Here is a 9211-nt window from a genome sequence, read left to right as displayed (position 1 = left end):
GGGGACAATCTTCCCTCCCCCTAGCTAGTAATTTTTACACAGCTGGAACAACTAGCATCTTTGAAACCCCCATCGTAATGTCAAGTTTAGTTAAACCCGGCTCAGTTATTTAATGCCAGCCAGGATGAGACCCGTCGGACAGGTGAAGCACACAGCCACGCACAGCCAGGCAGGCCGTATTTCCTGCCGTATCTCTGTGCAGAACGAGGCCCAGCAAGCGCTGTGGATCTCATTCCTGCATGGCCATGCCTCAGCAATGGCCTCCTGCACCCTTAAATCAGTTTGAGCAGTTGGAGGTGCATCTGGCTGTCACACAGTCTATTAATTTGGGAAATTATTCCACCTCTGGATGGCAGTGGTCACTGGTAAGGCATTGCATGACGAGGGCAGGAAAGGCTGGGTGTGTTTGCATATGAGGCAGTTAGGAGCGGTTGCCTCAGCATCGAGTACAGGGTCCTGAGAGGAGGTGAAAGGCTGCGGTGTGTATTACAACACGTTTATTTCTCTTAAATGGAGCAGCGGGCAGCTACGGAAATGTTTGGCTTTGTGTTTTTGGAAGAAAGACAAGGACGCCCAGGGGCCGGATGAGGCGGACAGCGCCTCCCTCGCCGCTTCCCCTGCCCCGCCGGCAGGGGGCGCGCGCCGCGGGCGCCTCCGCAGCGCGAGGGGAGCGGCTCAGGCCCCGGCCCGCCGCACGCGGCCACGCGCCGCTCCCGCCCCGGGGCAGGGGGCGGGGCCCGAGGGAGGAGGCGTGTCCCTGCATGGCCCCGCCCCTCCCCCGAGCGCAGGGAGGGGCCGGAGCGGGGCCGCGGGGACGCGACAGCGGCGGGCGGGAGCGCCCAGTGCCCGCGGCTCCCGGCGGAGCGGGAGGGCTGGCGGCCGCCGGGCGGGGCGGGAGGAGAGGGCGCGGGAGGGGACGGGAGAGGGTGCTGGGGCCTTCCTTGCCATTTTTTTTCTTTCTCCGCCCCCTCCCAGCCGCGCCCCCTTCCCGGACCGTGAGAGGTGAGGAGGGCGGTGGGGGCTCGGCAGCGAGGGGAGGGGGCCGCGGCTGCCGGGAGGGGGAGGAGAAAGCGAGAAGGAGGAGGAGGAGGAGGGCGAGGGCCGGCGCCTACGAGGGGTGGGGGCGGGTTCGCCCTCACCGCCACCGGCTCCCTCCTGCCGGCCGGCTGCGGAGAGGGGCTGCGGCCGGTGCCCGGTGCCAGGCGCCCGGGCTGAGCGGGGCCCGGCGGGAGCCGCGGCGCTCGCCGGGGCAGTGCCGGCGCTCGCCCGAGCGGAGCGGAGCGGAGCGGGGCGGGGCGGGGGCGCCGGGGCGGGACGCGGCGCGGGTCCGGTCCCGCCGAGACGGGCAGCGGCCGTGGCCGGCTCGGTGCAAAGCGGTCAGAGCGGAGCCCTGGTAGAAGTGCACTGACACAGCTCTCGGGGACTTAACCCCAGGTGTCTTAACCTTCACCATCACAGGATGAAATAGTGGGAAACAATTTTTTTTTTTATTTAAGACCGGTCGAACAGAATGGAGCAGTGACTGACTGCCACCTCGCTACATGGGGAGCGGCGTTATTACACACGGTGAACAGACAGAAGTATAATTGTTGAACACCAAACAACTGCTGATTATATACATTGCTGGTTTATGTTTTTCCTTAAAGCGTTTTTGTGGGTTAGGGCTTTGAGCTCGGACTGGTTGAGCTTCGTGAGCAGCGGGGCAGCCCAGCTGAAGCCCAGCCGCCCCAGGCTCCTGGTCGGCTTTTTGGGCAGTAATGTCAGAACAGTAAAAAGGGAAGGCTTGGCTTTGTTCTTTTATTTTACTTAAAAGTCGATTATGAAATTACGTGAGCTAAACTCCAAATACAGTCATCTTTTGAGGAAAAATTATTGCTCAGGTCTTTTACAAGCATAAACAGGAATAAAAACTTGAACTCATGGTAATGGTGGTGTAGCTTTTCTGTCTAGACAAACTATGTACTGGATAGGTGGATCCTTTTTAAAAGCAAATTGCATGATGTATTTTCATGAGCAATTCATCAACTTTGCCAGAAATAATCTGATCATTTCTCATAAAGGTCTTTCTGCCTGGGAATTTCCAGGGGCATAGGTGGATTAATATTTAAAAACAAAAAAAAAAAAACAAAAAAAAAGCACCTTGTTCTTGAACTTCATAGGTGCCTTCCTGCTAGGGCAGATTGTATTCCTGTTTTATGCTTTTCCCTTGCTGAACAATGATAGGGAGCATAAAGCAGGATAAAACCAAAATAATAATAGTAAATTATAGCCCTAATCTGAGTCAAATAGTGTTTTCTTCTGCCTTGTGTCAACATCAGGGAGGGGAGCGGCCATTGAACCATCCATCCCTCAGTCAGTTTCCTCTGCATGGGCAGGTCCACTACCAAGGACAGCATGTTTATACCATGGCAGTAGACTAACACATTGTGTTTCACAGAAATGCAATAACTGCTAATTTCAAATAGAAAAGAATTTGAGTGGAGATGAAGAAAATCTTCCATTAGACCGTTATGGTCAAACAGTAATTGCAAGCTGTCGCTAACAATGACAATTCGTATTGGTGGACTTGTTCCAACTCTCTGGACTTTTGTATCACCCATGCTTTTAAAAAGATTATTGTTTGCTTATGTTTATGTCATCTGGTTTTGTTGGTATAATTCAATGTTTCCTGATATGGTAATATAGATTACCTAATCAGACATAGCATGACCCAATAATGGAAGTTTCTACAGCTCTTAAGAAATTATAATATAATTTTGCATTTCGCTTACAAAATTCTTGCAGTTTTCCTCTTTCCATAGCAATTAAATTGCTTTTCCTTACAGCAGTCTTACCTAGTAGAAAAATGGAGAAGTTACAAACCTGACTATCCACTGCTTGCTTTTTGTCACAAGAACAGAATCTTTCACTCAAAGTTCCCAGCAAGGCCATGCTGCCCATAGACACATGTATTATTGGGCTGAGTGGCCTTAAGAAACACTCATGTGGGAGAGATGAGGTTATGTGCTGCAGGTGCAAGAATGAGGTGGTATTACCCTTCAGAGACCTGCAAGGTTCTGGAAGCCAGTAAGAAAGGTCAGACCATGAGAGGTTACATATTAGGTATCACATTATGCATGCTGGTATCATGTAAGGCTACTTTCTTTCACTGCACAGTGCATATAGTAATTTGTTTGGTGCCAAGCCAAAAGGAGATGCATATTGTGTCAGCAGGCTGGATTTTTTGAGCAGAGTCTAACTTTGGTAAGCAAATTTTTAGTGACCTGTAAATAGTTAAGGGTTGAGAACCACTGTAACAGTAAGTGTGAATTTTTATCGAGCTGCTGCATTTAGGGAAGCATGTTTAGTAGTGGTACTTGGCTTTATTCACCAATGCAGTCAGTGTTATTCTTTGGCACTATTGTTCAGCTTAAGTGCTTCATGTGGCAGATCAGTTCTTCACTGCTTTTCCCTTCAGGGAAGGGAATCAAAGATAAGGGTGACAGTGGACTAAGGCTGTTTTTTTTAAGAGGTACTGTCTTTAAAAAACAATGTTTCTTGAGAGTTTACATATTCACATTTCATAATAACTTCCCCTCTTTTTTGTGAGTCTTTGTTGATGGGTATGTAACTTGAAGTTGTGGAAGGAACTGAGGTGACAGTTGTGCAGTGACACACTTTTAGCATCTTCCTATCAGTAAGTGTAAGAATCACAAAACAAATTGAAAGAAGCTCTATCTGAACAGAGTAGGAAATCTGCTTTTGAGATTATTCTTTTTTTTTCTCCCCTCTAGTGGATGGTTCTTACTTGTATTTTTCTGTCTCTAGATTTTTTTCTGCTACCTCAATTTTTCTTGGAAAGAGGAAGATAAAGGGAACTACATGATTCTTTGAACAAGTAGAGATGATTCCAGTGTTATAGGTAAGTATTGTATTTACCCAGTTCTAACAGTAAGTTATGCTACAATGAATGTGATTTTAGCCCACAAGGGTACATACTCTTCCTTACACCTGAAATTTCATCCTTTTTTTTGTCTTATATAACACATCATGTAAGGGCTTCTTTTGGCAAGTGTGCATAAGCAGCAATGAATTTGCTTTTGTGGCCTTTGCATGCCAGTTTGGACTGTTATTAGGTGATTTCAACCCTTGTGCTCTTATCAAAGCATGCTTTATAGAAGACTGTCAGCATTACAGTAAAGTTCAATTTTGATCTTTTCAAAGTGCATGAGAAGCCTTTGCATCTTTTAATCATTATAGGAAAAACAGGGAAATTGATAGAGTCTGTTAGAGAAAATACTGCTTTTGGTAGAAATTAATATGAATAAAGGCCCACCAAATGCACAATCAAATCTCATCACTCCAATAATACTGACTGGGTTTCACTTAATTTCATTTTTTAGCAACAAAGTAGTAAGACTGTTCCAAGTGAAAGTAATTGTCAAAGGGAGTACCTTTGACATTTGCACAAAGGAAAAGGATGTTGAAAGCATGAATACATGCAAGAATCTAGCTTTATCTGAACTCTGTATAATGTAAAGTACTGCTGAAAAATAAGTGCTAAGGGTGACAAAAGCAATCCAATTAATTTAGAAATACTAGGTTTTACTAAAGTGCAAAAAATCTGTTTTCTTGACTGTGAGATGTCTCTGCTTTGGGAATGTTTCCTTCAGAATTTACTCATGTGATACAAATACAAAAAAGAGATGGTCTTTCTCCCTGTTCATGCCATAATCAGTCACATTGTTTCCCTCAGTCAATCCATATCCTTGTTGGTAGCTTCCACTACAGATGGTATCAACACTTCCTTGAGCTTTAAAAATTGTAAGAACTGCTGAGGTTCCTCAGAATTTACTTTGTGAACAGGCTTTGTGTTTTCACTCTTTGCAGAAGTTGAAGATGTGGTAGCTCCACTTACCAAAATAGCCAACCTCTGTCAGAATTTGTGCAGACTTGACCTGCACTCTTTCTACAGTGGTCATGAAAGTTGAAAGGGATTTGAAACAAATGCCCAAATGTACTACAAAGAGAAGGAACTGAAAAGGTTGATCACTGTGGAATATGCCTTTATTCCCATCTTACTGCAAGGTAGAATGACTAACTATTGAGCAGAGCTGCTGGTTTTTAATTATGTCTTAGGGACTTTGCTGGCATTTTTCCAGAGCACAAATTTCTGTAAAGTTGACTATTGATTTGAATCTTTTCTGAGGAATACTTTGCCAATTAATTACCTCTTCTGGCAGTTCTAAGTGCAACTGATGTTAAAAATCCTGACGTCTTCCATAACATATGGATATACTTAAAAAAAATGTTGAGTGGTAATTTGGATTCTTCCAAGACCATCCATCAGATTTTCAGAGTAAATGGAAGACTGTTCACAAAATTGTACAGGATGTTTTTGTAAAACAGTGAAATTTAAGGTGGAGTGAGTACTGGCTTAATTTCTTTGAAAATGCGTGTGGATAGGCTTGTCTCACTGCCTTAGCTGATGCTTTTGTCTGATAGCAAATAAACATTGTATTGACTCTGTTGAGAAGAACTTACTAAAGCACAATGATGATATGATCTGTCTAGAGCAGTTTTGAGTTGATTTGGGTGGAAGTAGTGTCATTTATTACCAAAAAAAAGTTCACACCATTCTGGGACTTACTTAGCCTCAATCTCAGAAGAGAACTTGTCAAAATGAGGCTGAAGTATAGCCTTAAAACAGATTAAATATTCACAGCACCTGGTTGTGTCATATGATGCATATTCATGGTGTAGAGTAAGAGAAGACTCAAGTCCATAGAGGTTTACTAACCTGAACTGTAAAGAATAAAAATAGTCATATGGCTGAATTAGCAAATTAGTTAAATTTTTACAAGTAGCGTGCATGTGGTGAGGAGATGTAGGAGAAGTTCATAGGAAGATGAATTTTTTATCAGTGGTTTTGATGGTTAGATTGTTTGCAAGCAAGTTCATACTTGTTAGCAGAGTAGATGGCTTATGTTGACTTTTGCATGAATAAGCCATTAGCCTGACAGTTGCTGTGAAGTATTATATGTTGGTTATTCTTTAGATCCATATGCATTTGTCTGGTAGATACTTAAATGTATTCTAATATTCTAAAAATAAATACTTTTGAATATTAAATGGTCACTTCATCCTTGCCAAAGATGAAATCAAAGTTTAAATCTTGTTCTTTTACATGCAGTATGGGAAATTATATTTTTGAATGTAAATGTAATTACAAGCTTTTGCATTCAAACTCTAATGAGAGCATTAAGGAGGTAGGGCATTTCATAATGTTATCATAACTTGATATGGCTTGGCAAGATCTTCACCAAGCCACATAGCATTTTAAACTTGGAAGTATTTTTCAAGGAAATAAAAGTAATTAACTAGAATTAGTCTATGAGTTTATAAACATGTGGGCAGATCAAGTGATAAGTAATAGAACTTCACTTTGTACCTCTTCTCACTTCCTGACAGTTTTTGTAATTAACAAATACAAACCAAAGTTGAATCTCTGCATAAGAAATTGTCTGATGGTTCAACTCAAGAACAATTGTACTTAAACCAGATTGATAGTTTCAGTGAATATTCAAACATTATTGTTGTTTGAAAAATTATAAATTCGATGAATGAAAAATAATTTTTTCAAATACTGAAAGCTAAGTAAATAATTTTTAGAACTTTAAACTAATGAAGAGGAGCAATGGACAAATGATTGCAGACCCTCTAAATCTGAGGAGATCTACATGCAATAGTGCAACACATAGTTTTGTATTTCTCTTAAGAAATGGCTATAGTTGATATGAGAGAATGGAAAAAACACACACTAAACAAATAATTAATGTTTTTTATCAATTATGCTTTCTCCTTCTGACAGTTTAGCAATTTGAATTCAAGATTTTTCTCTTTTTTGAGCATATTACTTCAGTAATGAGCCTCATGCCCCTGAGAGTGCCAACAGTATCTTGTGTTCTTCTTGGCACTTTATTTATATTGCTGGTGTCTAGTTCTTTCTCTCAGTGCAGAACAGGAAACATTTAGGGGTTCCTTTAAAACCATGGGTAAGGCAGCTAAGATGGGATCAGTATGCTGTTTAGGATAGCTGAACAGTTAACTCTGCAAGTACCTCAGTGATTTAATAAGTGGTTGGATTTCTGCCGTTCCTCCCTCTATCCTTAAGCTCATTTCAGTTTTACACAACCATGGAAGGTTAGGAGCTCAGAGCTGTGTTTGAACAATCAGTCAGCTTTTGTGTTGATTTCTGTTTTACTTTGTTTATAAATCCTGGGCTTAGGCGATATGAAGCCACCCAGTGCATACTCAGAAGCAAAAGATAGGCAGCTTGTGGGTCTGTAAGCTCCCCAGGCAAGTTTGGTTTATGTCTTGTGGTTTAGTCAGTTCTTCCCTAATAACATTTCTGTCTACTTGCCAGTTTCAGTCAAACTCTGACAGAATGGAGCCCTTGTTGCGTTTAAATTCCTGAAAGATTTTGAGAATACAAGTAGGTAGGAAAAGCCCAAGTAAGTAATATTATTTGACCTGCCAGCTGATGAGCCTCTCTGTTCTCAGTCTAATATGACAAAGAATTTGCTTGTCCTGCCTGTTCTGGTACTTGGTAGGGAGGGATATGCATACATGTGGGATAAGGGAGACTACGTGAGGTGAAACATGCAGAACTGTAGTTTTTGACAGAAGAGCTTGTAAAATAAATCATAGTGGGGAATCTGAGGTTACTTTCACATGAAACTGTGGAGACAGAATAAAGAACCTAAGAAACTAGTTTTCTCATTATGGTTAGGAATACACAGTGGCTTGATGCATGGCTTAACCTGAGATTTAATAGTATCCAAGTAAAGAATTAAAAGATATTTTTCCTTATGTGCCTCAGATACGTACTATTTTAAGCAAAATTGATCCAGGCAGTGGACTAGTTTTGTTTTAGAGTGAAGAGAATAGTTAAATATACTGTGATTTGTTCTGCTTTTTTTTTCCTGATAATACTTCCTTGAGCCAAATCACTAGTAAAGTCAATGGAAGCCTTTAGTTAACATCTCCAGTTTAATCATCTTGCTTTTAACTTTGTGAAGCTTATTGTAACATGAAAAATCTATCACCAAGTTACAATGCTTGTAATAAAAGCAGGTAATACAAGGCATTGAATTCTCTCCCCAAGTGGGGTCACCAAGAGCAAGTTGCCCAGAACCATGTCCAGACAGCTTCTGAATATCTCTAAAGATGCAGACCCCACAACCTTTCTGGGCAACCTGTAGTCAGTCACCCTCACAGTGAAAAGGTTTTTCCTCATGCTTAGATGTTGTGTTTTAGTTGTTGCCTATTGATTCTTGCCCTGTCACTGGGCACCCCTGAAAGACATTTATTTATTTATGCACATTGATGGGACCCCCCCTGAGTCCTTCATGTTGCCTATGATGCCTCTTCTAAGATTCAACTCCAGGTGGGCAAAATGGTGGTAGAAATCTTTACATGTAAAGGATTTTTATGAGAAGTTCTGTTTGGCATCTGCAATGTTGTGCATAATTGGGTTCTAAAAACATTGTAACTCCCAAAATTGATTCTTTAAATAGAAGTTGTTTTTCATATTTATGAGACATTATGATTCTCATAAACATTAATCTTGATACTTACAGATTTTGATATGATTCTTGTAAAGCATTCTGCCTTCTAGTGTGATGATTGTTGGTTTTATACTTTGATCATCTGTAATGCCTTTCTGTTAACCCTGTTTTCTGCAACACTACTTTTGAGCTGCAATGATCAGTTGCAATGATCAGTTGCACACAAGGAATTCCAAATGAGATCACACCACTTGTCTTATAAATATGCAATAAGATATTGTATCCTCATATATTATCTCTTATGCAACTTAAATTTTCAGTTGGGGGGATGGGCTTAACTGAAGCTGCTAATTAAACAGAAATCCTCACTGAGAGAGAAATTGGTCTCTTGAGGTGTTTTTTGGTGTTAAATGATTATTTAGAATGCTCAAGTCTGTGTCTTGAAGTGCTTTGATTCAGTGGCTGTGGCATTGCATAGCTTGACATTTAAATACGGTGTAAACTTTTTGCCCACAGACCTCTATGTATTTCTCTTAGAAGTTTGTGTAGTCTGGCATGGAGTACTATGTTGCATTACCTAATCACTTGCAAATCTGCTTCTTCACTGTTTTTTAATGTGTTTTTTAACATGGTGGATTTTTATATGGTGCCTAATGTAGAAC

General features: G+C 41.6%; 1 protein-coding gene across 2 annotated transcripts in view; it reads left to right on the top strand.

Moving 5' to 3' along the window:
• Nucleotides 1-881: 881 nt before the first annotated feature.
• The window catches only part of KLHL5 (kelch like family member 5), a 50058-nt gene continuing 41728 nt past the window's right edge, over nucleotides 882-9211 (top strand). For both annotated transcript variants that reach the window (XM_066548505.1, XM_066548504.1), the window contains exons 1-2: nucleotides 882-1002; nucleotides 3808-3901. The gene's annotated coding sequence lies outside the window, so the exon portion shown is untranslated. The remainder of the gene's footprint in view (nucleotides 1003-3807; nucleotides 3902-9211) is intronic.

This window comes from Molothrus aeneus, chromosome 4 (assembly GCF_037042795.1).
Source record: "Molothrus aeneus isolate 106 chromosome 4, BPBGC_Maene_1.0, whole genome shotgun sequence".
Lineage (NCBI taxonomy): Eukaryota > Metazoa > Chordata > Aves > Passeriformes > Icteridae > Molothrus > Molothrus aeneus.
This window is presented reverse-complemented; position numbering and strand designations above follow the sequence as displayed.